The following is a 13,184-nucleotide window of genomic DNA, read 5'->3' on the forward strand; positions in this document are numbered from 1 at the left end:
GGGGGAAATGAATTTGGAACAGTGCAAATAAAATGCGTGAACTGTAGAATCATAACTCTTTTTTTAAACATTGAATGTATCTGCTGGGAGACCTCAGCTTTTTTCTGGATAGCTGAGCTGGCTAAAGAAGTAGCCACCAGATAAGCCAAGTTTTATGGCATCTCTGTAAGTGTATGGGTTATGTGTCTATCTGTGCATATGCTTATAGATATTTAGCCTAAAAGTTGATGAATTCAAACTATAATGTCTTCTCTGAGGGTTCAAGCAACTTGAGAGCAGGTATCATATTAATACGTCATTGTGTGGCATCTTGAAGAGAAACTTTACACCCAAGAAGTTCACAGTAAATGTCCAGAGTGATCTTTAACACTAATGTTGCTGCTGATTCTCCCAGAGCTGGCTAATGGACCAAGGAACAGCTCCAACTTCTAAGTGACAAGGCACTCCTTATAGAAGTGGTATCTGGGGTCTTCTTGGGGATATCAAATATGATCTCTTCCTAATTAAAATAGTCCAGATGAGTACTATTACTTGTTCTCCAGGGAGGATACTGACTAAGAGAGCTAAAATCAATTAGTTCACCTTACAGCTTCCCACTCAACCGTCCTTTAAAAGTGAAAACAATTATTTTAATCACTCTTAACTGGAGGCTGCCCAGAGCTAGAATAGGTTCTCTGAGCATCCTTGAGAGACCTGGACCAGGGAGAGAGCTGGTCCTCAGAGCTCCTGACTGAGGCAATCTGAGGACATTCCCCAGAAGACATACTCCTCACTTCTTAGTTTAAAACAATAAATTAAAAGTTTAGGAAAACAATCCTAAACATCACACTAATTGACTTCAGAGACAAAAGACAGATCTAGCCCATGATAGCTCAGCTCAGCCTCTGGCAAAGGCCAGAGAGTCTGTGTGGAGCATGGGTCCCACCTTGGAGAGTCAGTGTGTTCTGTTGGCATCACTGCCACAAGCACATAGGCAAACCAAAGTGTTCTTGCCCTCTGACATGTCTCTCTTGTTTACCCTTCTTTTAAAAACCTTATTTTCCTCTTATAGCAGAGCCCTTCATAGAGAAGGTCTAATGATGTATTTCATTATATCCAATCTCAGTTATGTTTTCCTTCAGTGTGCTACAGGGGATCCCCCCAAAACTCTTTAAAAAGAAAGAACTTAAAATGAAGATTTGACACCTTTGGGTACACTTTGATCTTAAATAAAATATCTCATTTGACACATCTGGGGAGATAGAACAATTGGGGGAGGAGGGAATGGCTTTTTTAAAAGTGAAACAAATAACAAGGAATTGCAAGACTCCAAAAGAGTGAGAAGTGCAGTGGTGTCGTGACACAAATTGCACCTGTGGATCCCTTTCCATGGAAAGATCATTCTGAGGATAGCCTTTTTGTAGAATGAAGGAATCCTCTGACTATTTTTCTTCCTGAACACTCTCTTCTCCTCAGTACTTCCTAACTATGGCATTAGTAACCAGTCTGACCTCTAAATGTTCTTGATTTCCATGATACCACTCTCTCCTAGTCCTTACCCTAACTTTCTAGATGCTTCTTCCCCATCCTGCTTATGGGCACATCAATCCCAAGTGCTAGGCTCTCGGGTTCTGTCCTTGGCCCTCTTCTCTTAGGCTCTCCCTAGATGACCTAAAACACTCCCATGACTTCAACTGTTATCGATAAGGTGATGATTTCCAGAGGTAGCTCTCCTGCCAAGGTCTACATCCCATTATTTATTGGACATGGATTGGCCATCATAGAGGTCCCTCAAACTCCACATGTACAAAATGAAATGCATACTGGTTCTTAAATTCTCTTTCCATTCCTGATCTTTGCAACTGGCACCATCATCTACCCCAACACTCAAACAACAAATTGGAGTTCACCCTCAAATCCTTCTGTTCACCCCCTTTACCCAGTTCATCATTTGTCTCAGTTAGGAATTGCTTTGGGCTGCTGGATGAAAATGATGGCTATTGCAATTACTTAAGCAAGAAATGGTTTATTTTTTTTCTCATATAGCATGAAGTTCAGGGGTAAACCATCCAAGGCTGGTGCACTGGGTCAGCCATGTTACTGGGTCCCTAGACTCCTGGCCCTTCCTCTCAGCCATGCTCTTCACAAGGTTCCCATCCTTAAGAGTACATCATGGTTCCACACTGGCTGTTCCCAAGTTCCAGGCAGAAAGAAAGAAGGAGGGAAGAGGCAATCCAGGTACTTCACTGGGCTCATATTTCATTAGCCATAAAGAGAAAGCATAGAACAGCTATTGGTGGGTCAAGATAGAAATCAGGGCCACCCATCCTACTTCTTAATAGCTTTCAAATTATCCCCTAACCTATTTGTTCAGGCCCTCGTCATTTCTCCTGTGGATTACTTCAATAGCCTCCTAATTAGACCCCTTGCTTACCACCTGTGCCCCTCACAGCCATGCTTTACACGGCCGCCATAACTATCTTTCCTAAATGAGAATCGGACCCTTGCTTAAAATCTTTCAGGGGTTCCCCTATAGCCCTCGAGAAAAAGCCCACCCTGCCTTGCATGGCTTTAAGCCCTTCCCAGGCTGACTCAAAACCATTCCTGCACCTCCTCTTGCCTCTCATCCCCCAAGCTCCAGACACACGAACTACACCTTCATCCCAGGACCTCCCAGTTGTCTTCCACCACCCCATCTTCACAAGCACGGTCACTCTGTCTGCAACGAAGACACTTCCATGCGTAAAGAACGATTAAAGATCTGAGGAAGTACGCACACGGCAAAACCACCTGTTCCTACATGAGAAACAGTCAGCAAAACATGATCTTTGTTATGCGTGTATAAATACCACCCTTTTGAAACATGACAGAGCTGCCTCCTCTGTCTCCAGAAACAATCTAAAGATGCCTCTCCGGGAAGAACGACGTGGGAGAGTCTCCCCGTCACTTCCTCAGTGACCTAATTAGTCCAGACTTCCACATGTCTGAGAAGAGAAGGGAAAAAATGCAACTCTCACTTCAGAGTCCACCTTGCAGCCGAGACACCCCTGTGTAGATGAAAGCAAACCAAAGAAAAAGTGAATAAGGATGAAAGAGAAAGGGAGTAATCATGAAAGAGGAACTGTACCCCCAGATACACAGAAACTCCTGCAAAATGCATCCACCAGCCTGGATTCTGACCTGAGATGTGTGGGTTGTGGGCAAGCACAGAGAGAATGGAGAAAACACAAGAGGATAGTTGAAGCCCAGGTGATGGTGCTTTTCCTGGTTTTCTCAAAAACTAAACTGCTTCCTACAAGTGCCAGGGGGAAAAAAATCATGGTCAAAAGTTACCGTGGGGAAGACAAGGGTGAAGGTAACAAAAGGTGACATGTGAGAGTGTGTGTGTGTGTGTGTGTGTGTGTGAGAGAGAGAGAGAGAGAGAGATGCCCTGGGCACAGCACCCCTGGCTATTTGCAGACCCCTGTGGAAAATGGGACCCCGAGTCTCTTTTGCCATGTGTCAACTGTCTCCTTCCTGGGAGCCTTCAGTGGACCTTGCTCATGTTAGTTCAATGTCGTCCCCTTTACTGTAAAGAAATGTTGCCAGTGGGGAGTTGGCCTATCACCCCAATAGTACTAACACTTGGCTGCCCTTTCCAGCACACACATCACCAGGAATGAGATTGGTAAATGAGTCGAGTGTTCTGGAGAAAGAAATATAATGATCATGAGGCTGTCCAATGACAGAAACTGCTAAGGACACATATCTGCTCTCTGTCGATTTATGTTACTGTAGCTTATGTTACTGTAGTTACTGTGGGAAGATTCTTAGAAGTGGTAGTGAGAAAAAAAGAAACTGGGGATCTTCATGTTTCAGTGACATTTCATCTTGGCCAGTTACTGCTTCTTCGCTCTGTACTCTTTAAAAGAAAAAAAAATAGTGTCTTTTAGGCACAAATGATTAAAGAGAAATAGAAGACAGGACAAGAAATTTCCAAAATGCTCGTCTACTGAAACCCAAAGCAATTTTTCTGAGAGGGGTTGGATAGATTATGTAAAGAAAATGAGCGTTGGGAGAAAGGAAGATTTAGTCACCATGTAGGGGAAAAAGCACCACCCAGCCTAAGCTTCCTTTGCCTCTGTAGGCATGCCTCGTAGTCATGTGTTTGTTTTTTCGTAGTCATGTTTTTAAACACCTAGAAAACTGGCCGTCAAGACTAGAAGATTCTGGTGTGGTCTGGGATTAAGGTCATCCTCAAAGCACCACCCAGCAGAGCCCCTGATGAGTGAGTGAAGCCCAGGAATTGACAATTGCCCTTGTACCAAGGCCCTATCCTAACTTGACGTTGTCCAGCTCCAACGCACTGGCCACATCACTGGCTCCCCATCCTTCTTTTCTTCCCATCCTCTCAGATTCCTCATCAATCCATAATGTGGCAAGGAAGTCCAGCACCTTTAGAGAGTACTAGTGACCTACACCATCTAGTACAGCTTTGGCTCATTTGACATCGTGTTTGAAGAGTACTTCCTGCAGCGACGAAGAGAACTCTCTGGTCCACTACCATTTGCTTGGAGGTCCTTTGCTTAGTAGTAAGCACTTGAATCCATCTTCATTAATCTTTGGCTACTCCAGGGTCCTCAATGAAGTTGCAGTAAAATCAGACTTGCAGTAAGCAACGGCAGTCTGTGGCACAGTTAATCATGCATGCATCTAACAACAATTTTGGAACAAGACCAGGTACAAATCAATAAAATACAGTGGATCTTGGATTTTTTTTTCTCTCTTCTGCGAGTGATTGCCTGCTGCCCAGAGGAAGTTTTCTTTAACTGAGGTCCTACAGGGATTTCACGTGTTTGGGAGAAAACTATGAAGGCAAAGAGGAAACTGGTTGCACGTAGGTGTTTCCTAACTTTCGAGTTTCACACACACTTTTAACCCAGTAAAGGTGAACTAGACAAATGCCACCATCCCAAACTAGACCAGACAGAGGGTGCTGCCTGTCTCCGTTCTGAAGCTGAGGCACCCATGGAAGGCAACTACCTCTCGATCCCAGCTCCACAGCCAGGCCAGTGGTGGGGACAGCAGAGAAGTGACCAGAATAACAGTGTTTCTCCCCTTTCCCGAGTTGGTGGCAAACAACTGGCTATCATCTTACTTTCTTTGTGTCCCCTGGAAAGATTTTAACCTGCTCACTAATTATCTACTTATGATTTTCATTGCTGGTTTGTTTGTTTTTACGTAAGCTCTACACCCTATGCAGGGCTTGAACTCACAGCCCTGAGATCAAGAGTCACATGGTCCAATGACTAAGCCAGCCAGGCACCCCTTCACTGCTGTTTTAAAGCAAACAGGTTGGGGTACCTGGGTGCTTTAAAGCACTCAGTCGGTTGAGTGACCAACTCTTGATTTTGGCTCAGGTCGTGATCTCGGGGTTGTGGGATTGAGCCCTGTGTCAAGCTCCACACCCACCCAGAGTCTGCTTGAGATTCTCTCTCCCTCTGTCCCCACCCCCCCCCCCGGCCCCTTCTCTCTCTCTCTCTCAAATAAGTCATAAAAAAATAAATAAAAAAAATAAAGCAAAGAACTCATGGGTGAAGGAAAAATGGGGAATTATATCAGCCACACAGTTTTTCTTGTTTTCTTCTGAAACTGTGGAAAGGAAAGTAGATACCCACCAGTAACTATGGCCCGACATCTCTACTATTCCAAGAATTGTACATTTCAATTTGTTTCCTAGTATAGGTTGCACAAACTCCCCCAGGGAGCCCTTTATTAATACTTCATTCGCCAGAGAGAAAGCAAACAAAGCAGGCAAAAGTTACCACGTCTGATGCAACTTCTTTTAGGACTGAACCAGGCACTGATGCAAAACTCCGGGGAGCTTCACGTTTAATGCCACCTAGGAAACTGAGCGGGAGAAGCTCTTTCTTTGAACCACCTGGTCTTCTGCCTTTGCTTTGAAACCCCCAGGCCTTTCCTTCGCTTGGCCACCTGCTACTTACCACGCTTAAGTTAGAAAACCAAAGGAGGAGAGAGGGGCTCAGGCTTCCGCCACGCAAAGCCTAGAACACTGTGGGAACCATCACATGCGCATCTTCTGAGGACTCATCCCTGAGGCTCGCAGTGGCACTTCTGCCTCATTCCAGAGGTTCGCGAGTCCTCATACGCAGCAGAAGGTGTGATAGACGGTGGGAAAAGTGTACTCAGGGCCCATGCTCTGGGATGTTAATTCAAACTCTTGGAAATTGCTAAAGCTGATTTGTTCCCTCACACAATCCACAGAGAAGATGCCTGTGTACCCCCCACGCCCTCTGACATGACCACAGGAAGTTACGTGAAGACTTCTGAGATGACTGGATGCCCATGATGACACTGCCCGTGTTCCCACAAAAGCTTCTCTCCCCCGTCCTGGGCTGCGGTCACTCTGATGAAAATGCTGAGGCGCAGAGAGACATCACCACGGTCTCAAAAGGTCATTCCGTCCCTGCCATCCCCAGCCTTCCCGGTGAGAAAGAACAGCACTAACCCTTCATACTGAGTATGGCTCTTACTCAGCTGCATCTTCTAGGCCTTCTTGAAACTGAGGTGGAGTCTTAGTGTGGAAAGTTCCAGACTTAGGGTTTGTTTTTCAAAAGAAACCAGATCTATAGACTAAGGGGTGAAGTGCTGGGCCACAAAACATCATCTCCCAGGAAAGCCCCTTAAACTCGGACAAAATTCTGTCTTTATTCACCTGTGGGATTTCACCAGAGCTTGTAATTATGAAGTTTCTAACCCATAGACGAACGTCACGGAGGACGGAAAAGAGAAAATGTATAAACCTAGGTGCCAGGCCAGGTGAATAATGGGGTTTTTTTGTGGCCGCTTCTATAAATTTAGCCCACAGATTATACCTTCCTTTTCTGTTCCTTTTATCTCCCTAGCAGCCTGTCACCTAAGGATTGATCAAGATTTAAGGGGAAAAAAAAATCCAGTTTGGATTGATTTTTTTTTTTTTCAAACTGGTTTTCTAAATGCAAGTGATAATGACCGAAGACTTTTAAAAATGCATTTCTAAATGATTTCATCTTTCTGCCTTGAACACATATCACTTAACTCGATACTCTTGAACAAGACCACACTTTTGTTAACATTCCACATTTCCTTTATTGATTACCATAGGCCATCCTATCCAAAGGGAATGGATGATGAGCCAGGATATCTCTCTTTAATTTCTAGGTCGTAATAGTTCGTGATGGAAGTGAACTAGAGGCCCATCCAGGAAAGGAATGACCCCAGTAATGGCAATTAGGAGAAAAGCAAAAAAAGAAAATAAAAAAGAATTTCTCTTGCTGATGTTATCCATATTACGTTGAGACAGCTCTCTCTTGCTCTCTCAACCTAACAAGGTTGGCAGACAGAAAAGCCAAAGAAATGCAAGATGCTCTTGAATATTCATCTGAGGACAGTTCCTTTCAATAGGACGCATGACAAGAATTAGAGGCCCAAGTGCCCCCCACCTCACTCAGACTTCCCCAGGGAGGCATAAAGAAGCCCCCCCCACCACCACCACCACAGGACACCCAGCCCTGTAGGGCGGGGTCACTCCGGGAGACTACGACAACTTTAGATATTGAGAAGTACACCATTTTGTGTGTGTGGTTTTTTTTTTTTTAAATACGGATATGAAAAACAGACCACAGACATTCTCTGACAAGTTCTGTAATTTTTCTACACAAATCGAGGCTTGAAAACCCTTGGAGGCGATAAATGGGAACACGGAGCAAGGGTGACAGGACACAGTGAGTCATCTCAACTTCCTGCTGATCAGAGGAACCCTACAAAAGCTCCATGTGTCTCAGATTTTTGCTGGGGGCTTTCCATTTGAATTCATCCTCCATCTAATTTCTATGGCTTGCCCCTTCTTTTCATTTCTCCCTCTGCATCACATTCGTCTGAATCCTTGCTGGTCTACAAATAACGTCATTATGTTATGCTGGACATTGGGTTTTTAAATGTCAGCATCCTGTGCTCAGTCTTACATGATGAGATAACATAGAATATTTCTAACTGCATTCCTGTGATGGTATTTAGCTGTTAAAATTTTTTTTGAATGGCAGGGGAAGGAGATTAAGAGTATCCACTTATCTTGATGAGCACTGAGTAGTATAGATGGAACTGTACTATATTGTACATCTGGAACCCCATAACGCTGTATGTTAACCACACTGGAATTAAAATCTGTTTAATTAAATTTAAAATTATTTTTCAGATGGTGGTTATTTTCATAACCCTGGGGGTGGGGGTTGAATTAGGCTAATGGATAGAATTTTACCAACTTGAGGTTTTTCTCCAGACTTTCCTTAAACTTGTAGTTCTTGAGACCTCTTAGACCACAAGAATAAACAAAAAAAAAAAAAGGAGACTGGGAAGGAATGTTCATGTATCTGTGATACAAAGAGGCAACAAGAGTAGGGTTTTTTTAAATCTTCTGAATCAAATGATTCTGTTTCTGGTGTCTGCTACCCGGCTGGTGGGAAATGCAGTCCTAGTCATGATTCTGCCCCACTTGTGTGGATCCTGAGTGCTGCAAGGTACCAGGACGGGGAGGAGGGAGGAGAAGGGAGGGAAGGAGCCAGGAAGCTGAACCGTGGAGGCTCATAGCCAACACTCCTCTTCCTGCTTCCACTGAACACTGGTGTTAAAAATAATTATGAAGGTAGGGGCGCCTGGGTGGCTCAGTCGTTGAGCGTCTGCCTGCGGCTCAGGTCATGATCCCAGGGTCCTGGGATCGAGCCCCGCGTCCGGCTCCCTGCTCCTTGGGAAGCCTGCTTCTCCCTCTCCCACTCCCCCTGCTTGTGTTCCCTCTCTCGCGGTCTCTCTCTGTCAAATAAATAAATAAAATCTTTAAAAAAAATTATTATGAAGGTAAGGAAGACTTTATTCAAGAGACAGCTGAATGGAACAATGGGAAGTGAGGATTTATGGCTAAGGGGCAGGATGAGAGGGTCGGTGGATGGAAACTTACAAAGAGGAGACATGCGGGGGGTGGGATTCTGGCTAATTGGCTTAACAGAGTCCTTGCTGAGGACGGGCCAGGATAATCAGGTACCAAGAGTGGGGGTGAGGAATTTGCTCAGATGCAAAGAATGGTGTTAAGCGTGGCAGTTCTTTCTAAATGACCCATCAGGATTCTTGCTAAAAGTGGGCAATGCAGGTACACTGACACTGAAGACAAACACTGAAGCCCAAGATCAAAGTATAGTTGGCTTAGAGGAGCCTCACTAAAGTTTAGTCAAGACGAGAGTCTTTGTCACTGATTGCCTGGCAAGGTCTAGACGTTCCGTTCTGAAAGAATTCCCTTGTAGTCCCTGTGTCCACAAACAACCCACGGGACCCTCACAGCTACTCTACAGAAAACTGGCCACAATCCTTAGGAGGCACTCAGCTTGAGAGGAGCTTGGGACCTTCCATGCATAGAAACCCCGAAGTTGGCCTCTCCTTTTAGTTTGATTGAATCTCCCCTCCCTACCCACCAACACAAGAACCAATGCAACACCTCAATTGCAAATACTTTCCTTCACCCACTTCCCTTCCTGGAACATACAGGTGATCCTACTCAAACAACAAAGCTTCAGGTAGGGTTGTCTTCTGGGGACCAACAAATCAGTGCTTTGATTTCGTACCACAAAGGCCTGGTTTCTTGGGATGGGGAAAGTGAAAACACAAGAGAGAGCACAAAAAATAAATATCTCAATAACTTGTTTCTCAGTTACCAATGGAATGACTTAAAAACATAATGGTTCTACTTGGAATGCATGTTCCTCTGTTGCAGTGTTTCATTATATGCCTGCAAATATTATCATATTGTCTAGAATGCTGACAAAATTACCTCAAGTTCAGGATCCTCTGCCAAAAACACCTGATTTCTGTATTCCCCCGAACAAGCTGCAAACCATTAATATTGTAAGTGTGAAAATGCATTGGACCATATCAGGAACATGGTGGCTGGAAAACCTTGCTTGTTGATTCTGAATTATGTCATTTGATTTGGTGGGAGGGAAGGAAAAAAGAGAATGCTTTGTATCTCGGGGAAGGGAACTCTCAGATAAGAAAAAGAGTGATCGTGGCCTCCTTAATGCTGAAGTCAGAAGATTCATCAGAGGACAGGAGAACTGCCAGATAAAATACAGTATACCTAGTTCAATTTGAATTTCAGATAAACAATAACTATTTTTTATAAGTATATACCCTGCAATATTTGGGACATACTTACACTAAAAGTGTTTATCTGAAATTCACACTTAGCTGGGTGCCCTATATTTTCATATGCCAAATTTGGCAACCCTAATTACAGGGTCCTTTGTGAAGTATCAGTTTAAGCAATTGATAATATGGATATCGGGCCTGACAAAGGGCGCCATGTTTAAAATCATGCCCTAAACTAGACACCAAACTGGGCAGGTCAAATATTGTAGCAAATCACTTTAAATCCCTTTCTGGCTTCCAGTCCTACAGGGCTTCTCCCAGCCACAAGCTGGAGCTGTCACTGTCCTGGGATGGATGGATGGATACAGTGTCCCAAGCTGCAGGACCAGGGAATCGTCGACCAGAAACATTTCGTTTCCTTCATAGGTTCCTCTTAACTTCCAGTCCCAGGCCCTGGTCTCAGACTTCTGCTCTTCTTTCTGAACACTCTCTCTAAGGGAACATCTTTCCTTGTTCACAGATTCCATCACCTCTGACCTGGTCTCTGCCCCCAGGGGTTCAGGAAGCAACCCCACCGTTGAGGCCCACTTGGGTTTCTCATCATTTCTTAAACTCAGCAGGCCAGGGCAAAACCCACAAGCCTCCCTTCAGACCATCTCCTCCTCACATCTACGGCACCATGGTCCACTGGCCCCAACCTGCTTGCATCCTGAATGGCTCTCTTTCCTGCCTCATACAGTCAGACCAAAGTCTCGACACTGTTTCTCTGTAAATTGTCCCTCACCCATAGCCTTTCCCAATGCGGCCACATTCATCTCGGCCTACCACTCACATCTCAAATTGCAACTCCCCCAAATCCAGGCTTTTCCTCTCCAAATCTGTCTCCTTATTGCTTCCATGGCTTCTGGCTTCCTGCAGGGCTCAATCAAAGCCTGGCGTTCATGGCCCTCCAGAGTAAAGTCCTACCCTGCCTAGAAATGTAGGTTCCTATTTCCCAGCATGTACCTTCTTCCATGGTCTCTCTGTCTCTTCCTTTCTACTCCCACCCCATTCTCCCCTCTGAGAATGTGCTAAATCCTACCCCTCCTTCAGAGACAAGGGCTCTTCCCTTGTGGAGATTTCCTTGTCTAATCTGGCCTTCCTGGGCCTCCTTCTATACTCAGTCTTGACCTCACAGTGAAGTCCCGTAAGGATAAAATGGTGCCATTTTCTTTGTTTGATAAAGAGGATGGAGATGGTTGCCTCCTTCACCGAGATCCTGGCTTCCCTCAGTGATGGGGTTCAAAATACACGACCCCCTAAATATGGCACCTCAGCATACTGAGTATCTTAAGCTGAAGGAGCTTGAGAACATGGCAGACACAAGAACGTCACCCAAGAGTGACCTTCCCACCCTGTTCCCCTGAAGCCCGTGACAAGACTATGGTGTGAGAGGTGCCTTCCCCATGCCTGCAGGGAAGGAGCATCCTTCTCTCCCAGACAGGGGGACACTGAGAAGAACCAAACGCACAGGCCTTGCTAAGTTTCCCTCTGTTCACTACACTTACCTCACACCCTTTCCTATCACACTTCTCCACAACTGTCGCTCTTCATCACACTCGGCATAAAAACACTCACGTTTAACCATCTCTACGAGTCTGCGTTTCCTTACAAAAGCTCCTGTATCACATAAAGCCATATTAAATACATTTGTATGCTTTTCTTCTATTAGCTTCTCCTTGTAAGTTTAATTTTCAGACCTATCTAGGGCCCCTAAGAGAGTTGAAGAAGAACACGTTTTCCTCCCCAAATCCGTGTCCTCTTGGTTTGGGGGCGATGGGATCTGGAGAAATATTTTCTAGCTCTTGCAGGCAAAATCCCCTCTAGACCTGGGCCTCCAATATCTCCCATACCTGGGTCCTCATATCTGAGGCTCCAGATCTGGTGGAACTTACAATAAGAAAAGAACTTCCTGAGGTTCAGGCCTCATTTCCAAATGACAATGAGAAAAATTTAACTTGTATTCACTGTAATAAAATTTTCCTAAGTGAGGGCACCTGGGTGGCTCAGATGGTTGGGCGTCTGCCTTTGGCTCAGGTCATGATCCCGGGGTCCTGGGATCGAGTCCCGCATCAGGCTCCTTGCTCCTTGGGAGCCTGCTTCACCCTCTGCTTCTCTCTCTCTCTCCCTCTGTCTCTCATGAATAAATAAAAGTCTTAAATAAAGGAAAAAAGAATCACAGAAACCCTCCCAGACTTTAAAAAAAAAAAATTTCCTAAGTGATAACTTCATGCACAAGCAGTGCTTATGGCTTTTTCTGACCCAAACGTTTTTTTAAATGTTGTAGTTTTTTTGCACCAGTCAGTGCTAAAAAGCCAGGTCTTTCAGGAAACTTCCATTTCCTGATTTCTTATATCACTGCCTGACTCACCCAATGCTGCCTAATTAATACCCTGAGTTCTTAGGGCGCCTGGGTGGCTCAGTCAGTGAAGCGTCTGCCTTCAGCTCAGGTCATGATCTGAGGATCCTGGGATTGAGCCTTGCGTGGGGCTCCCTGCTCAGCAGGGAGTCTGCTTCTCCCTCTCCTTCTGCTGCTCCCCTTGCTTGTGCGCATTCCCTCCCTGTCTCTCTCTCTCTCTCTCTCTCTCCCTCTCAAATGAATAAATGAAATCTTAAAAAAAAAAAAAGTACCCCGAGTTCTTGTACCTCACTGCTGTTTGCCAGTGGTTTCCATGATGCACCAGGGCAGGATAGCACTCTCCAGAAAATAAATCCATGTCAGACACGGGCCTTAAAGTCCATGGCAAATCAAGTTACGGTTGGCCTCAATCCACTCTTCCTTTCTGAAATTTGGTAAGGATCAATTTCTTCATAAGAGTTGTCATCCTCTCAAATTTCATGGCTATCCAGGACGAGCAAATAAAGATGTTGATTCTCAATGGCCATTTGCCCTTGGTTCTGATGGGTTGGGACAGTCTCGAATGAGGAACGGTGTCCAATTCTGATTGAAAATGGGTAAGGTAAAACAAACCACAAATGCAAAAATATTTAACAGG

Source organism: Callorhinus ursinus, unplaced genomic scaffold (assembly GCF_003265705.2).
Source record: "Callorhinus ursinus isolate GAN/ISIS: 27379988/994484 unplaced genomic scaffold, GSC_fseal_2.0 scaffold26, whole genome shotgun sequence".
NCBI classification, from domain to species: domain Eukaryota; kingdom Metazoa; phylum Chordata; class Mammalia; order Carnivora; family Otariidae; genus Callorhinus; species Callorhinus ursinus.